At 46.0% G+C, this 19,561-nt stretch overlaps 1 protein-coding gene across 10 annotated transcripts in view; it reads left to right on the top strand.

Moving 5' to 3' along the window:
• Positions 1-19,561, top strand: part of RPH3AL (rabphilin 3A like (without C2 domains)) — a 189,111-nt gene that overhangs the window by 56,037 nt on the left and 113,513 nt on the right. The window contains exon 2 of one of the 10 annotated variants that reach the window (XM_063717951.1): positions 1,123-1,287. The exons of 4 other annotated variants lie outside the window; for them this stretch is intronic. The gene's annotated coding sequence lies outside the window, so the exon portion shown is untranslated. Of the gene's footprint in view, positions 1-1,122; positions 1,778-19,561 lie in introns of those variants that run through there. 5 more of the 10 variants (XM_024235366.3, XM_054535329.2, XM_054535325.2 and 2 more) reach the window with 5 other exon arrangements.

Below are 19,561 nucleotides of genomic sequence, written 5' to 3'. Positions count from 1 at the left end.
GAAGACCAGCTGATTCCCGCAGGCCTGGGTGTGTGGCGTGTGGTCCCGCACACTCAGAGGTGGCTTCCAGCACATTCCACCCTTTCTTTCTTTTTTTTTTTTTGAGACGGAGTCTCGCTCTGTCGCCCAGGCTGGACTCCAATGGCGTGATCTTGGCTCACTGCAACCTCCGCCTCCCGGGTTCAAGCGATTCTCCTGCCTCAGCCTCCTGAGTAGCTGGGACGACAGGTGCCCACCACCACGTCTGGCTAAGCCTCAGCCTCCCAAAGTGCTAGGGTTACAGGCGTGAACCACTGTGCCTGGCCTACCTGTGAATTTTATTTTATTTTTTAAATTTTAAGGCGAGGTCTCACTCTGTCACCTAGGCTGGAGTACGGTGGCTGGATCATAGCTCACAGCAGCCTCAAACTCCTGGGTTCAAGCCACCCTCCCACCTCAGCCTCCTGAATGGCTGGGGCTACAGACATTTGCCACCACACCTGGCTAATTTTTGTATTTTCAGTAGAGATGGGTTTTTACCATGTTGGCCAGGCTGGTTTCAAACTCCTGACCTCAGGTGATCCACCCGCCTTGGCCTCCGGAGTAGCTGGGGTTACAGGAGTGAGCCACCGCGCCCAGCCTCCTTCACCCTTTCATATAACCAGCAGCGCATATCAGCACTTCTCAACATCTTTACTGCAGGACCTTTTCTTCAAATGAAATCTTACCTAGAAGCCTGATAGATGAAGAGGAAAAAGCTGAGTTGCTCCAGGTTGGGCTGTAATAACCCCATTGTTCCCAGCCCCTGCTTCTACCTGCACAGTCCTGAAGAGGGGCTCCACATCCCTGGCTCCTTGGAACCCAGTTTGAGAGCCTCTTGGCGATTATATCCATCGGTCTGTCTCTCTCGCAGTAGCACCTGCTGCTGCTCCCCATGGGGAAAGGTTGCTGATGGTGTTTATTTTTTTTTAAGCATCAAAACATTTTCTTTTTTTTCTATCAGTAGCTTGTTTGCACTGTGAAAAGGTCAACAGAGAGATCCTTGTCATCTTCCTTCTCCCTGCAGGAGGGTGTCGGGGTGTAAGTGCTCCTCGCTGTGCAAGGGTTCATTTCATTCATTTCATTCCCCTTGCTCTCCTCGAGGTACCTCCGGGAAGCTGTACCGTTTACACATCCCTCAAGTTCTCTGTGCTTCAGTTTGCCTTCCTCCTGAAGAGCCACACCCAAAAGGGGCCCCACTCCAGGCTGCTGGGGCTTCAGGAAGCGATGAGATGCTGATGCACGCCCCATGCACCACCACCGCTGCCTGTAAGGACTGTTTTGGATACAGAAAATGTGCCCTTTCTAACCCAAAAAATGCTTGAAATGTGTAAAAGTGGCCAGACTAACATTCCGAAAGAGGGCTGCCCTCTAAGAGGAAGCGTCCCAAGTCTGTTCAGTTTTAGAGACTACGTGACTGGGGGACGTGGTGGGGCCTTGCCAGACATCCACGAGGAGAATCCAGGCCTTGGTTTGGCTCCAGCTGGGCCTGCCTGGTGGCTGCCACTTATTGACTTAAGTCCCAGTGATTCAGCTCCTCATCTGGAACACCTCGAGTCACCCCTGACAACGGTGGTGGGAGGGAGAGCGGCCTCCTCCTCCCTTGCGGGGCCTGTCTGGGTGAAGCCCCTCCATTCCCGGTAGGTGTTTCGGGGTCTCATGGCTCCAAGGACATTGGAAGATGCCTCTGTTTTCCTGGAGTCAGGGGCCCAGTTCATGCAGGGGTTTTCACAGAACTTTGCTAACTTCCGGGGAAAAGGTTTGTGTCTTTGCTGGGAGAGCGTCTGGTTAATCGTTGACTGGAAACTTGCTTTTCCAGGCTGCTGCAGGTCCTGCTACTTCTAAAGAAGTGGCAGCCGGGGCTGGAGAACAGCCTCATGCAGCAGGTCCTGCTGCTTCTAAAGAAGTGGCAGCCGGGGCTGGAGAACAGCCTCATGCAGCAGGTCCTACTGCTTCTAAAGAAGAGGCAGCCGGGGCCGGAGAACAGCCTCATGCCCCACTGGTACCTCCGTTGCTCTTTCTGCGTGGTCCTTTGAAACACCCCAGTGGACAGAGGTGGATTTGGGGATGCGGGGCAGAGGGGTTGTGTGCTAGCAGCAGATGGGCCTGGGGTCAGGCAGAGAATGGGGGCCACGCATCTGAGCAGACCGGAGCGTGCTGTTGGAGAGCTGTTTGTATTGCGTGTTATGCTGCGTGCAAGACTGGCTCAGGGGCTGCAGCAGGCTCTGTGCTCCCTACCCTGGGATACTCACATTTGGTGACAAGTCCCCAGATAACTGTGAGATGGGGCCAAAAAACCCAGGGGCCACAAAGAAAGCAAAACATAAAGTGCCAAGGCCACGTGTCTTAGAGCAGGAGGGGATTTTTGAAGGTTGTAGAAGGCCTCATGGCCAGCTGACTTGGTCAGGAGCAGTTGCAGTTGTCAGGATGTAAGCACAGCCTGTACACACACGCAGGGGCCCGTATCAGGACCCTTGTCCCTTGAGGTGCTGCTCCATTTACAACCTGTGTATAGGTTTACCTCGTCAGGCACACAGACAAGCATTTAAAAATGTTTTCCTGATGGTTTATTTTCATGTGTATTAGAGCATAACTTGTTTTTTTCAGCTGCCTTCTATTTATGGCATATGGGATGGGTTTTTCTATTTATAGTGGAGATATACAGTTTCCTTTGAAAATTAATTTGTTCAAGTAAAAGAGTGGGTTGATTTAAAGGGAAATATTAAGTAAAGAATCGTACGGGAGCCACGTGGGGATGGCAGGTGGCGTGTGGATGCCTGTGCTTTGGAAATTGCAGGCTGGAGGAATTCAGAGACGAGAAAAAGAGAGGCTCATGGAAGAGACAGGCGGGGTGTGGGAGGAGTGAGACCCAGCTAGGTGGAGATGGGAGGTGAGTTTGTACTTACAGGTCCAGACATGTGGGTACGATTCTTGGTGTAGGGAACAGAGGGTAGGTGTGGGACTGTATTGTGGAGGACCGTCAGTCTCAGGGTGTGGCCTCTGAACTTTTCAGGAGGCAGTGGGAGCCATTGAGGGTGCTTGAGGAGGGGAGTGTTTCTTGACAGTCCTTGAAGAGTCTCGTTTATACGTAGTGGATACCAGGACTGGAGGCAGATGACCAGTTAAGGGCCCAGGTAAAGAGGGTTGAAGAAGCCAAACTAGGGCCATAGCCAAGGACAAGCAACCCAGCCACCCAGGACATCTCTTACTGGCTTGGGGAGCAGCCTAGAGACGTTGGAGAGGGGCAGTCGGGGGTGGACAAGCTGAGCCTTGGCCCTCTGTGTGGAGGCCGTGGGGATAGGCAGGGGTGCAGGTCAGAAGTTGTGCATGGAGTCCTAGAAGGGGGGAGCATCTTCTCCTGGCCGGCACTGAGTAAGAGCTACTCAGTGACCTCTTCCTGGAGTCTCCTGGCCTAGCATGGAATGTTCTGGAATGTTCTCGGGGAAGTGGGTGCGGTCAGCTGAAGGAAGCTCCTCTCTGGGCCAGAGTTCAGACGGGAGGAGGAAGCCTGCTGTTTCCTGCCCTATGGCTTGGCCCAGATAGCCTTGGCTGACAGCCCAGGCCAAGATTTCATCCATCTCAGGGTCTGTGGTCAGGGGTCACGGTTTTTTAACTCCCATTTCATCGTTTTAGTGCGGAGAAGTTCACCAGCATTCAGGGACCAGCCTGGTTTAAAAAACAGGTTTGTTTTGTTTGGTTTTGTTTTGTGAGGGCCTGCTATGTACCAGATACTGTGTTTGGAACTTCTTTTTTTTTTTTTGAGATGGGGTCTTGCTCTGTCGCCAGCTAGAGTGCAGTGACGCGATCTCAGCTCACTGCAACCTCCGCCTCCTGGGTTCAAGCGATTCCCTTGCCTCAGCCTCCTGAGTAGCTGGAATGACAGGCATGCACCACCATGCCCAGCTAATTTTTGTATTTTTAGTGGAGATGGGGTTTCACCATGTTGGCCAGGCTGGTCTCGATCTCTTGACCTCATGATCCGCCTGCCTTGGCCTCCCAAAGTGCTGGGATTACAGGTGTGCGCCACCATGCTCAGATAATTTTTGTATTTTTAGTAGAGATGAAGTTTCACTATGTTGGCCAGGCTGGTCTCAATGTTGTCATCCACCCGCCTCAGCCTCCTAAAGTGCTAGGATTACAGGCGTGAGCCACCACACCCAGCCTGGAACTTTTACTCTGTTACCACAATTCACTCTGGACAAAACCTGTTGAGGAATGCATTACTTATTACCTCTGTTGTCCAGAGGAAGAGATGGAGTGTAGGGAAATGTAACAAGCCCCAAATTAAACCGCTGGTTAGCTTTAGAGTCCAATTGCAAACCTACGCCTCTGAAAGGGAGACCGTGTCTGCAGTAGTGAGACTGGACACACTGTTTAACTTGGAGGAAGCTAATTGGCCTCTGTGCTCCTCTGTGGGGGTGTGGGCTGTCCCTGCGGTGTGCCAGGCGCATCTGTAATATTGGGGTGCTGATGGCCCTCGATGGGACCGCAGTGGAGATTGTGAGTGATGATATAGATAAGACATTATAGAAATGTCAGCTGCTGCTGTTATTACTACATAAAACTAGAGTTGCACAATCCTGGACTCAATTTTACTGGAAGACATTTTTGGAAGGTTATGTCTTAAGGTGGAGGAGAAGCATTATTTTAATTAAATTGAATTAATTAGTAATTTTTAACACTTATTTTTATTAAACAGTTTTTTTTATACAGATGGGGTCTTGCTACATTGCCCAGGTTGGTCTCGAACTCCTGGCCTCAAGCAATCCCCCCACCTTGGCCTCCCAAAGTGTTGGGATTACAGGCGTGGTCCACTGTGCCCAGTCATTTTAATTTTTGAAATAATCAATATATGGTGGGATAGAAAGTGCATTTAACCTTAGAGCCGTTTCGAGTTTGAGCTGGTGATTTCTGGGCGTGCTCCTGGCCCCTGGATGTTGGGAGATGTGGGTGAAATGGGGGCGGTCTCTTCACTTTCCTCTCTTCTCAGCCTGACTTCAGTGAAAGCTCAAGGTGCACTTGGCTGTTTCTACAGCTTCGGAGTTCCCAGCTCTGCCCAAGTTGGTGCCAGCGAGCTGTGACCTCAGGGCAGTCACTAACCTGCCCAGGCCAGTCTCCCTCCCCCAGCTACCCTAGTTCTCTGAGTGAATTTCCTCTTCCTTTGTGGCACTTCTGGGAGGACAGTTCTCTCCCTGGAATGCTGCCTTCTGCCTGCCAAGTCCCTCCTTTTCCCTCTGAGTGAGTTTCCTCTTCTGGGAGGACAGTTCTCTCCCTGGAATGATGCCTTCTGCCTGCCAAGTCCCTCCTTTTCCCTCTGAGTGAGTTTCCTCTTCTGGGAGGACAGTTCTCTCCCTGGAATGATGCCTTCTGCCTGCCAAGTCCCTCCTTTTCCCTCTGAGCCCTGCACCACATTCTTCTCTTTGAAGCCCTCCAGGACTGCCGCAGAGCAAAATCTTCACTGTGCCTTCTCTTCACTCCCAGTGTTCTTTGCATGGCCTCAGCATTTATTGGAGCCACTGTCTGATTCATTTTGGATTCATCTCGTGCACTGTGCAATATGCACTGGCTCTTCAGAGCCAGCACAATGGAGGTGACCCTTCTCCCCGTGCACCTTGCAGAGATTAACACGTAAACAAAGAAATAAACACAGATTCCAACTGTGATGCATGTGATGAAGAAAAAGAATCGGGTCTCAGTATTTGCTGACCTTTCAGTGTTCTGCACTCCCAAGGGAGGGCCGCGTGGTGGGGATGGAACACAGGCATGGACAGTACGTACCTTCCTCCTTTAGCAGACAGGGATGATGAGCGCCGGTGATTAATCCACACAAAAACATTCGGGAGGGTATGACACTCAAATGTAATATTAGTGGCGTGGCAAGATTCTTCCCCATTGATGACGATTGGTGTGCTATTTTTTTTTTCTCTATGAAGAAGAAAATTAAAAATTTTTTCATTGCATTTGGTAGCACTTTACTTTTTTTTTTTCTTGAACAGTGTTAGGTTTACAGAAAAAATTGACAAAAAGTACAGAGTTCCCGTCTAACCTCTTACCTCTTTCAATTTCCCATGATTAACATCTTGCTTTGGTGTGGTACATTTGTTACTATAAATGTGGTAATACTGATACATTATTATTAACTGAAATGTGTAGTGTACACTTAGGGTTTGATCTTGGAGGTGTAGGTACTATGGGCTTCAACCGATGTGTAAGGACATGTGGAGAGAATAATAGCTTCGCTGCCTTCAAAATCCCCTGCAATCCATTTCCTTGTTCTTCCTGTTCCACCCCCAAATCCCTGGTCTTTTTACTGTCTCCATAGTTTGGCCCTTTTTCAGAATGTCATAGATGTAGTTGGAACCCTGCTGTAAGTAGCCCTTTCAGACTGGTTTCCTTCCCTTAGCAGTATGCATTTAAGATTCCTCCATGTCTCTTTGTGGCTTGCCAGCTCTTTTTTTTTTTTTTTTTTAACTGCTCCTTGCAGAAAAGGGTTACCCCATAGGCAGGGTGCCCAGAGTAGCCTCATTTTTCTTTTAATTAATTTAATTTTTTTTTTTTTTTGGTAGAGACGGGATTTTGCTATTTTGCTCAGGCTGCTCTTGAACTCCTAGCCTCAAGTAATCCTTCCACCTCGGTCTCCTAAAATGCTGGGATTACAGGCATGAGCCATCCTGCCCAGCCTTACTAGCTCATTTTTTTATCGCTGAGTTATGTTCCATCATATGAATATATGGTACCATATTTTGTTTATTCACCTGATGAAGGACATCTTTGTTGCTTCCAAGTTTTTGCAATTATGAATAAATATTTAGTCAACATGAGTGTGCCGGTTCTTGAATAGAGATAACTGTTCAGTTTATTTGCATAAATGTTCAGTTCATTTGCATATACCAAGGAATGCGATTGCTGGATCCTTTGGTAACAGTATAGTCAACTTTGTAACAAACTACCTTCCAAAGTGGCTGACTGGTTTTTTTTTTTTTTTTTTTTTTTTGGAACAGAGTCTTGCTCTGTCACCCAGGCTGGAGTGAGTGTGGTTGTACAGTCACGGCTCCCTGCCACCCTGAGCTCTGGGGCTCAGGCCATCCTCCCATCTCAGCCTCCCGAGGAGCTGGGACTGTGGGCATGTGCCCTCACGCCTGGCTAGACATGTTTTTATTTTTCATAGATACAGAGTCCCACTGTGCTGCCCAGGTTGGCTTTTTTTTTTTTTTTTGAGATGGAGTCTCGCTCTGTTGCCCAGGCTGGAGTGCAGTGGCATAATCTTGGCTCACTGCAACCTCTGCTTCCCGGGTTCACGCCATTCTGCTGCCTCAGCCTCCCAAGTAGCTGGGACTTCAGGTGCCCGCCACCACGCCCGGCTATTTTTTTGTATTTTTAGTAGAGATGGGGTTTCACTGTGTTAGCCGGGATGGTCTCGATCTCCTGACCTCATGATCCTCCCACCTCGGCCTCCCAAAGTGCTGGGATTACAGGCGTGAGCCACCGCTCGCAGCCGGCTGTGCCGTTTTACAGTGTTTGAGGTTCCTGTTGCCGCAGATCCTCACCAGCATTTGGTGTTGTCAGTGTTTCGGATCTGGGCTGTTCTAACAGGTGTGTAGTAGTATCTTGTTGTTTTAATTTGCAATTCCCTAATTACATATCATGTTGGACATCTTTTCATTGGCTTGTTTGCCATTTGTATATCTTCAGTGAAGCGTCTGTTGTTTGTTTTCTTATTTTTTACAAAATAGCGTTTTTCTATTTAGAATCTTATTTATTGTCTCTGACTTATCTGAAAGGAGAAGGAAAAAAGATGATGTGTGTACACGGGATGACTGATGATATGGTTTGGCTGTGTCCCCACCCAAACCTCATCTTGCATTCCCACGTGTTGTGGGAGAGACCCCGTGGGAGGTAATTGAATCATGGGGGCAGGTCTTTCCCGTGCTGTTCTCGTGACAGTGAATAAGTCTCACGAGAGCTGATGGTTCTATGAGGGGGAATTTTCCTGCACAAGCTTTCTCTTTGCTGCTATTTATGTAAGACGTGACTTGCTCCTCCTTGCCTTCCACCATGATTGTGAGACTTCCCCAGCCACGTGGAACTGTTAAGTCCATTAAACCTCTTTCTTTTGTAAATTGCCCAGTCTCAGGTATGCCTTATCAGCAGCATGAAAATGGACTAACACAACTGGGATGGGAAAAGGCCCCAAACACACATAGTTCTGTCTAGCAAAGAGTACTATGAAGTATTGAGAAATTGGACTGCGCTTGTGGTGAAGAGCTTATGCTTGGGGTTCAAATCCTGGGCCTTTGTCACTTACCAGCTGTCATTCACCTCTCTGAGCCTCAGTTCGCTCACCTGTAGAATGGGGTTGTTAAAACCTGCCTCATAGGGTTACTTTGAAAGATAAAGGAGATGATTCCATAAAGCACTTGGCACTAAACCTGGCAAATGGTAAGCCCTCAATGGTGGTTCTCCTAATTGATCATTGACAGACAAACCTTTCACCTCCCCTGTGTGACATTTTGTGTTTCGCTTATGTCCTGGTCTTTGAGACTCAGAGCCAACTAGCATCCCATTTGTCCTTACGGTGCACAGTTGGGGTGTGAGTGCAGATGGGGAGCACACATGCCCCAGCAGGGTGTGCGGGCAGATGGGGAGCACAAATGTCCCAGCAGGGTGTGCGGGCAGATGGGGAGCACACATGCCCCAGCAGGGTGTGCGGGCAGATGGGGAGCACACATGCCCCAGCAGGGTGTGCGGGCAGATGGGGAGCACACATGCCCCAGCAGGGTGTGCGGGCAGATGGGGAGCACACATGCCCCAGCAGGGTGTGCGGGCAGATGGGGAGCACACATGCCCCAGCAGGCACCCACTTCTCAGCCTCAGGGCACGGCTCCTAGCCTCCTCTCACTTGCCCCAGGACTCAGTTCTCTAGCCAGTCCTGGGTGGCTGTTTCTGTTTCTCCAAGCCTGGCTATACAGGTGTAGAAATCCCAGTGATTCCCCCTTCCAGCTTCTCTGAAGATGAACCCCCGGTGGTTTTGTTTGAGGAAGTTCCTGCTAATGGCAATGAGAAGTTAGAGCAGTGGGAAAGTGACCAGGCAGACGGAGTCCTCACAGCAGTGGCTGTAGACTTGCCAGCTACTGCCACCTTTGCGGATGGGATTTAGGGTGTTCTCCTTGTTTGTTTGCCTTTGAGGCAAGGTCTCACTCTGTGGCCCAGCCTGGAGTGCAGTGGCACAATCATGGCTCACTGCAGCCTTAACCTCCCCAGGCTCAGGTGACCCTCCTATCTTAGCCTCCCAAGTAGCTGGGATTACAGGTGTGTGTCACTGAGCCCAGCTAATTTTTTCTGTGTGTGTGTGTGTGTGTGTGTGTGTGTGTGTGTGTGTGTGTTTTCAGAGACAAGGTTTCACCATGTTGCCCAGGCTGGATTCAAACTCCTGGGCTCAATTGATCCTCCCGCCTTGGCCTCCCAAAATGCTGGGATTACAGGCTAGGATGGTTTTTGATATGGCCTCACCAACAGGCCTCCTGCCTCTCTCAGCAAGGCCACGTGGCCTTTCGCCTCATGCTGATTCCTCTTCCCAGTATATACCCTTTCTATTCATCAGGCCTACTGCCCAGATATGAGCCCCTCTGGGCATTTCTCACAATACAGAAGAGGATGATCATGAGGATAGTGATGACTGATGGTGACAATGTCTGATGGAGGCAAATACGATGATGATGGTGACAGTGATGGTGATGATGATGTGGGCGATGGTGATGATGACAATGATGATGTCTGATGGTGGTGATGGTGATGATGGTGAGGGTGATGATGGTGGTGTTGGTGACAATGATGGTAATAATGATGATGGTGATGGTGATGATGATAGTGATGATGGTGGTGGTGACAGAGATGACAGTGATGGTGGTGATGGTGACTGATGGAGGTGAATATGATGATGTAACAGTGATTGTGGGGGGGGAGGAGCCAAGATGGCCGAATAGGAACAGCTCCGGTCTACAGCTCCCAGCGCGAGCGACGCAGAAGACGGGTGATTTCTGCATTTCCATCTGAGGTACCGTGTTCATCTCACTAGGGAGTGCCAGACAGTGGGCGCAGGTCAGTGGGTGAGCGCACCGTGCGCCAGCCGAAGCAGGGGCGAGGCATTGCCTCACTCGGGAAGTGCAAGGGGTCAGGGAGTTCCCCTTCCAGGGGTGACAGACAGCACCTGGAAAATCGGGCCACTCCCACCCGAATACTGTGCTTTTCCGACGGGCTTAGGAAACGGTGCCCCAGGAGAGTATAGCCCGCACCTGGCTCAGAGGGTCCTACGCCCACGGAGTCTCGCTGATTGCTAGCACAGCAGTCTGAGATCAAACAGCAAGTCGGCAGCGAGGCTGGGGGAGGGGCGCCCGCCATTGCCCAGGCTCGCTTAGGTAAACAAAGCAGCCTGGAAGCTTGAACTGGGTGGAGCCCACCACAGCTCAAGGAGGCCTGCCTGCCTCTGTAGGCTCCACCTCTGGGGGCAGGGCACAGACAAACAAAAAGACAGCAGTAACCTCTGCAGACTTAAATGTCCCTGTCTGACAGCTGTGAGGAAAGCAGTGGTTCTCCCAGCACGCAGCTGGAGATCTGAGAACGGGCTGACTGCCTCCTCAAGTGGGTCCCTGACCCCTGACCCCCGAGCAGCCTAACTGGGAGGCACCCCCCAGCAGGGGCAGACTGACACCTCACACGGCCGGCCAGGTACTCCAACAGACCTGCAGCTGAGGGTTCTGTTTGTTAGAAGGAAAACTAACAGAAAGGACATCCACACCAAAAACCCATCTGTACATCACCATCATCAAAGACCAAAAGTAGATAAAACCACAAAGATGGGGAAAAAACAGAGCGGAAAAACTGGAAACTCTAAAAAGCAGAGTACCTCTCCTCCTCCAAAGGAACGCAGTTCCTCACCAGCAATGGAACAAAGCTGGACGGAGAATGACTTTGACGAGCTGAGAGAAGAAGGCTTCAGACGATCAAATTACTCCGAGCTACGGGAGGATATTCAAACCAAAGGCAAAGAAGTTGAAAACTTCGAAAAAAAATTAGAAGAATGTATAACTAGAATAACCAATACAGAGAAGTGCTTAAAGGAGCTGATGGAGCTGAAAACCAAGGCTCGAGAACTACGTGAAGAATGCAGAAGCCTCAGGAGCCGATGCGATCAAATGGAAGAAAGGGTATCAGCCCTGGAAGATGAAATGAATGAAATGAAGCGAGAAGGGAAGTTTAGAGAAAAAAGAATAAAAAGAAACGAGCAAAGCCTCCAAGAAATGTGGGACTATGTGAAAAGACCAAATCTACGTCTGATTGGTGTACCTGAAAGTGACGGGGAGAATGGAAACAAGTTGGAAAACACTCTGCAGGATATTATCCAGGAGAACTTCCCCAATCTAGCAAGGCAGGCCAACATTCAGATTCAGGAAATACAGAGAACGCCACAAAGATACTCCTCGAGAAGAGCAACTCCAAGACACATAATTGTCAGATTCACCAAAGTTGAAATGAAGGAAAAAATGTTAAGGGCAGCCAGAGAGAAAGGTCGGGTTACCATCAAAGGGAAGCCCATCAGACTAACAGCGGATCTCTCGGCAGAAACCCTACAAGCCAGAAGAGAGTGGGGGCCAATATTCGACATTCTTAAAGAAAAGAATTTTCAACCCAGAATTTCATATCCTGCCAAACTAAGCTTCATAAGTGAAGGAGAAATAAAATACTTTACAGACAAGCAAATGCTGAGAGATTTTGTCACCACCAGGCCTGCCCTAAAAGAGCTCCTGAAGGAAGCGCTAAACATGGAAAGGCACAACCGGTACCAGCCACTGCAAAATCATACCAAAATGTAAAGACCATCGAGACTAGGAAGAGACTGCATCAACTAACGAGCAAAATATCCAGCTAACATCATAATGACAGGATCAGATTCACACATAACAATATTAACTTTAAATGTAAATGGACTAAATGCTCCAATTAAAAGACACAGACTGGCAAATTGGATAAAGACTCAAGACCCATCAGTGTGCTGTATTCAGGAAACCCATCTCACGTGCAGAGACACACATAGGCTCAAAATAAAAGGATGGAGGAAGATCTACCAAGCAAATGGAAAACAAAAAAAGGCAGGGGTTGCAATCCTAGTCTCTGATAAAACAGACTTTAAACCAACAAAGATCAAAAGAGACAAAGAAGGCCATTACATAATGGTAAAGGGATTAATTCAACAAGAAGAGCTAACCATCCTAAATATATATGCACCCAATACAGGAGCACCCAGATTCATAAAGCAAGTCCTGAGTGACCTACAAAGAGACTTAGACTCCCACACATTAATAATGGGAGACTTTAACACCCCACTGTCAACATTAGACAGATCAACGAGACAGAAAGTCAACAAGGATACCCAGGAATTGAACTCAGCTCTGCACCAAGCGGACCTAATAGACATCTACAGAACTCTCCACCCCAAATCAACAGAATATACATTTTTTTCAGCACCACACCACACCTATTCCAAAATTGACCATATACTTGGAAGTAAAGCTCTCCTCAATAAATGTAAAAGAACAGAAATTGTAACAAACTGTCTCTCAGATCACAGTGCAATCAAGCTAGAACTCAGGATTAAGAATCTCACTCAAAACCGCTCAACTACGAGGAAACTGAACAACCTGCTCCTGAATGACTACTGGGTACATAACGAAATGAAGGCAGAAATAAAGATGTTCTTTGAAACCAACGAGAACCAAGACACAACATACCAGAATCTCTGGGATGCATTCAAAGCAGTGTGTAGAGGGAAATTTATAGCACTAAATGCCCACAAGAGAAAGCAGGAAAGATCCAAAATTGACACCCTAACATCACAATTAAAAGAACTAGAAAAGCAAGAGCAAACACATTCAAAAGCTAGCAGAAGGCAAGAAATAACTAAAATCAGAGCAGAACTGAAGGAAATAGAGACACAAAAAACCCTTCAAAAAATAAATGAATCCAGGAGCTGGTTTTTTGAAAGGATCAACAAAATTGATAGACCACTAGCAAGATTAATAAAGAAAAAAAGAGAGAAGAATCAAATAGATGCAATAAAAAATGATAAAGGGGATATCACCACCGATCCCACAGAAATACAAACTACCATCAGAGAATATTACAAACACCTCTATGCAAATAAACTAGAAAATCTAGAAGAAATGGATAAATTCCTCAACACATACACCCTCCCAAGACTAAACCAAGAAGAAGTTGAATCTCTGAGTAGACCAATAACAGGAGCTGAAATTGTGGCAATAATCAATAGCTTACCAACCAAAAAAAGTCCAGGACCAGATGGGTTCACAGCCGAATTCTACCAGAGGTACAAGGAGGAGCTGGTACCATTCCTTCTGAAACTATTCCAATCAATAGAAAAAGAGGGAATCCTCCCTAACTCATTTTCTGAGGCCAGCATCATCCTGATACCAAAGCCTGGCAGAGACACAACAAAAAAAGAGAATTTTAGACCAATATCCTTGATGAACATTGATGCAAAAATCCTCAATAAAATACTGGCAAACAGAATCCAGCAGCACATCAAAAAGCTTATCCACCGTGATCAAGTGGGCTTCATCCCTGGGATGCAAGGCTGGTTCAATATATGCAAATCAATAAATGTAATCCAGCATATAAACAGAACCAAAGACAAAAACCACATGATTATCTCAATAGATGCAGAAAAGGCCTTTGACAAAATTCAACAACCCTTCATGCTAAAAACTCTCAATAAATTAGGAATTGATGGGACATATCTCAAAATAATAAGAGCTATTTATGACAAACCCACAGCCAATATCATACTGAATGGACAAAAACTGGAAGCATTCCCTTTGAAAACTGGCACAAGACAGGGATGCCCTCTCTCGCCACTTCTATTCAACATAGTGTTGGAAGTTCTGGCCAGGGCAATTAGGCAGGAGAAGGAAATCAAGGGTATTCAATTAGGAAAAGAGGAAGTCAAATTGTCCCTGTTTGCAGATGACATGATAGTATATCTAGAAAACCCCATTGTCTCAGCCCAAAGTCTCCTTAAGCTGATAAGCAGCTTCAGCAAAGTCTCAGGATACAAAATCAATGTGCAAAAATCACAAGCATTCTTATACATCAATAACAGACAAACAGAGAGCCAAATCATGAGTGAACTCCCATTCACAATTGCTTCAAAGAGAATAAAATACCTAGGAATCCAACTTACAAGGGATGTGAAAGACCTCTTCAAGGAGAACTACAAACCACTGCTCAAGGAAATAAAAGAGGATACAAACAAATGGAAGAACATTCCATGCTCATGGGTAGGAAGAATCAATATCATGAAAATGGCCATCCTTCCCAAGGTAATTTACAGATTCAATGCCATCCCCATCAAGCTACCAATGACTTTCTTCACAGAATTGGAAAAAACTACTTTAAAGTTCATATGGAACCAAAAAAGAGCCCGCATCGCCAAGTCAATCCTAAGCCAAAAGAACAAAGCTGGAGGCATCACACTACCTGACTTCAAACTATACTACAAGGCTACAGTAACCAAAACAGCATGGTACTGGTACCAAAACAGAGATATAGATCAATGGAACAGAACAGAGCCGTCAGAAATAATGCCACATATCTACAAGTATCTGATCTTTGACAAACCTGACAAAAACAAGAAATGGGGAAAGGATTCCCTATTTAATAAATGGTGCTGGGAAAACTGGCTAGCCATATGTAGAAAGCTGAAACTGGATCCCTTCCTTACACCTTATACAAAAATCAATTCAAGATGGATTAAAGACTTAAATGTTAGACCTAAAACCATAAAAACCCTGGAAGAAAACCTAGGCATTACCATTCAGGACATAGGCATGGGCAAGGACCTCATGTCTAAAACACCAAAAGCAATGGCAACAAAAGCCAAAATTGACAAATGGGATCTAATTAAACTAAAGAGCTTCTGCACAGCAAAGGAAACTACCATCAGAGTGAACAGGCAACCTACAAAATGGGAGAACATTTTCGCAACCTACTCATCTGACAAAGGGCTAATATCCAGAATCTACAATGAACTCCAACAAATTTACAAGAAAAAACAAACAACCCCATCAAAAAGTGGGTGAAGGACATGAACAGACACTTCTCAAAAGAAGACAGTTATGCAGCCAAAAAACACATGAAAAAATGCTCACCATCACTGGCCATCAGAGAAATGCAAATCAAAACCACAATGAGATACCATCTCACACCAGTTAGAATGGCAATCATTCAAAAGTCAGGAAACAACAGGTGCTGGAGAGGATGTGGAGAAATAGGAACACTTTTACACTGTTGGTGGGACTGTAAACTAGTTCAACCCTTGTGGAAGTCAGTGTGGCGATTCCTCAGGGATCTAGAACTAGAAATTCCATTCGACCCAGCCATCCCATTACTGGGTATATACCCAAAGGACTATAAATCATGCTGCTATAAAGACACATGCACACGTATGTTTATTGCCGCATTATTCACAATAGCAAAGACTTGGAACCAACCCAAATGTCCAACAATGATAGACTGGATTAAGAAAATGTGGCACATATACACCATGGAATACTATGCAGCCATAAAAAATGATGAGTTCATGTCCTTTGTAGGGACATGGATGAAATTGGAAATCATCATTCTCAGTAAACTATCGCAAGAACAAAAAACCAAACACCGCATATTCTCACTCATAGGTGGGAACTGAACAATGAGAACACATGGACACAGGAAGGGGAACATCACACTTCGGGGACTGTTGTGGGGTGGGGGGAGGGGGGAGGGATAGCATTGGGAGATATACCTAATGCTAGATGACGAGTTGGTGGGTGCAGCGCACCAGCATGGCACATGTATACATATGTAACTTACCTGCACATTGCGCACATGTACCATAAAACCTAAAGTATAATAATAATAATAATAATAATAAAAGAAAGAAAAAAATAATAAAATAAAAAAAAAATAAAAACAAACTTATGATGTAAAAAAAAAACAAAAAAACAGTGATTGTGATGATAGTGATGATGGTGATGGTGATTGACAATGATGGTGATGATGATGAGGGCAATGATAGTGGTGTTGGTGATGATGATGGTAATAATGATGGTGATGACAGTGATGATGATAATGTCTGATGGTGATGATGACTGATGGTGGTGAATATGATGATGATGGTGACAGTGATGGTGATGATGTGGGTGATGGTAATGATGACAATGATAATGTCTGATGGTGGTGATGGTGATGATGGTGATGATGATGAGGGTGATTATAGTGGTGTTGGAGACCATGATGGTGACAATGATGATGACAGTGATGATGGTGGTGGTGACAGAGATGACAGTGATGGTGGTGGTGGTGACTGATGGAGGTGAATATAATGATGGTGTAACAGTGATGGTGATGATAGTGATGGTGGTGATGGTGACTGATGGAGGTGAATATAATGATGATGTAACAGTGATGGTGATGATAGTGATGGTGGTGATGGTGACTGACAATGATGGTCATGATGATGAGGGTGATTATAGTGGTGTTGGTGATGATGATGGTAATAATGATGATGGTGATGATGACAGTGATGATGACAATGTCTGATGGTGATGATGACTGATGGAGGTGAATATGATGATGGTGACAGTGATGGTGATGATAGTGATGAGGGTGATGATAGTGGTGTTGATGATGATGATGTTAATGAAGATGATGATGGTGATGATGGTGATGATGATAGTGATGATGGTGGTGGTGACAGAGATGACAGTGATGGTGATGATGATGATGGTGTGGGTGATGGTGATGATAATGAGGATGATGTCTGATGGTGTTGATGGTGATGATGATGTGGGTGATGATGATGTGGGTGATGATGGTGATGATGTCTGATGGTGATGATGATGAGGGTGGTGATAGTGGTGTTGGTGACGATGATGGTAATAATGATGATGGTGATGGTGACAGAGATGACAGTGATGGTTGTGATGATGACTGATGGAGGTGAATATGATGATGATGTAACAGTGATGGTGATGACAGTGATGATGGTGATGGTGATTGACAATGATGGTGAGGATGATGAGGGTGATTATAGTGGTGTTGGTGATGATGGTGGTAATAACGATGATGGTGATCATGACAATGTCTGATGGTGATGATGACTGGAGGTGAATATGATGATGGTGACAGTGATGGCGATGATAGTGATGATAGTGGTGACGATGATGATGATGGTGATGATGATGGTGGTGATGACAGAGATGACAGTGATGGTGATGGTAATGATGATGACTGATGGTGATGATGGTGGATATGATGATGATGATGGTGATGGTGGTGACGATGATGATGATGGTGATGATGATGGTGGTGATGACAGAGATGACAGTGATGGTGATGGTAATGATGATGACTGATGGTGATGATGGTGGATATGATGATGATGATGATGATGGTGATGGTGATGATGAGGACGGCCATGATGGCCCTACCCTGAGAATGCACACTGTGACAGGCTTTGCGCTGGTTGTGTTACCTGCACCACCTCTATCAGGTTTTCTCAACTCCAGTGCTTTGGCATTTAGGCTGGATAGCTCTGTCATGGGGGCTGTTTTGTGCCTCAGGGATGTTTAGCAGCATTCCTGGCCTCTACCCACTGGATGGATAGTAGCACCCCCAACTATGTCTCCAGATATTTCCAAATATCTTTTGGGGGACAAAATCACTCTGATTCAGAACCACCGGTTGAATTTATTCTTCCCAATAGCCCCAGGAGGCAGCTACTCATTTATAGACGATGCACCTAAGGCTTAGAGAAATGAAGGAAGTTGCCCAAGGTCAGCAAGCTCATAATTCACAGCCAGAATGCAAACCTCAGATACGCGACCCTGAGCCCCGACCTGTAACCACTGCCCTTTGTCACCTGGCAGAAGAAGAGAATTCATCAGCCTGCTGGCAGGGCTACCTGGAGTGCGTGACGGGGTTGAGCGCCTGCTTGGTCAGTCCCAGCATCCCTTGCCAGATTCATTTGGAGCTAATAAAAATAGTGGCTCTGCCCATTTTCTGACTTGGTTTGAACTCAGAGAGCTGAATGTGTTTATGTAGAGACTGACTCCACAGCCCACAGTCCTGTGCCACGATAGGGAAGTCCTGCATCTTCTCCTTCCCTCAGGCAGCCATGTCACCTGGTGCGTCACCTGTGGACACCTGTGGGGAGCAGGAACAGGCATGGATGTGGTTTTTTGCAAGTGGGACCTCGCAAGGTCATTGTCTGTGTCCTCCTAATGTTGTGAACCTGGTTTTTACAGGTTGAATGCCCAAAATATCTACTTGTAATTTTACTTTTATAATAATTTTTTATGAATAATTAAAAACATGCAGAAAAGTGGAACAAATGTTATAGTGAAACTTACATGCCTGACATTTGGAATCCATCACTAACAATTTCCTTTTTCTGTCATGGTGTTTCTTGTTTTTGGAACCCAGATTAGCATCATGTCTGGCTGGCTGGTCAATGAGACACTATAAATTCTCTATGAGGAGAATAAATTAATAACATATTAATTTGGGATAGATGGTCTTCATTCACCAGAGTAATGGGGAAGGTCATGGATGACCTTCTAATCACCATCACCAATCATCACCACATACAGAAACCCTGTTCCCTTTTGCTGTCCCCCTTCCCCGACCCCAACAAGCCCTAGGCAACCACTGATCTACTTTCTGTCTCTATAAATTTGTCTATTCTGAACATTCTACATAAATGGAATCATATAATATGTGGCTTTTTGTGACTGGCTTCTTTTAGCAGATTTTCAAGGTTTGTCTGTGTTGTAGCATGAATCGATATTCATTCCTTTTTGTAGCCAAATAATATCCCTTTGTATGGATACACCATATTTTGTTTGTCCTTTTTCCAGTTGATGGAGATTTGAGTTGTTTCCCCCTTTGGCTATTGTGAATGGTGCTGCTATGAACATCGGTGTACAGGTTTTTATTTGAACACTTGCTTTCAATTCTTTTGGGTCTATACCTGGGAGCGGAATTGTTGGGTCAGATGATAATTCTATGTTAACTTGTTGAGGAACTAAACTGTCTTCCATAGTGGCTGCACCATCTCCATTCCCACCAACAAGGCACACGTGTTCCAGTTTCTCCACATCCTCACGAACACTTGTTATTTTTCATATTTTTTAGTATAGCCATCCTAGTGGATGTGAAGTGGTATCTCACGGTGGTTTTGATTTGTGTTTTCCTGATGGTTAATGATGTTGAGTCTTTTTTCATGTGATTTTTGGGCATTTGCGTATCTTCTTTGGGGAAATGTCTTTTCAAATCCTTTGCCCGTGTTTAAATGGAATTGTCATTTTGTTGTTGAGTTGTGAGAGTTATTTATATAGTGTAGATACTAGACCCTTATGAGATACATGGTTTGCAAATATCTTCTCCCATTCTATGGGCTGTCTTTTCACCTTCTCGATAGTGTCCTTTG

Source organism: Pongo abelii, chromosome 19 (assembly GCF_028885655.2).
Source record: "Pongo abelii isolate AG06213 chromosome 19, NHGRI_mPonAbe1-v2.0_pri, whole genome shotgun sequence".
Taxonomy (NCBI): Eukaryota; Metazoa; Chordata; class Mammalia; order Primates; family Hominidae; genus Pongo; species Pongo abelii.
Note: the sequence above shows the minus strand (reverse complement) of the source record. Positions and strands in the feature narration are given on the sequence as shown.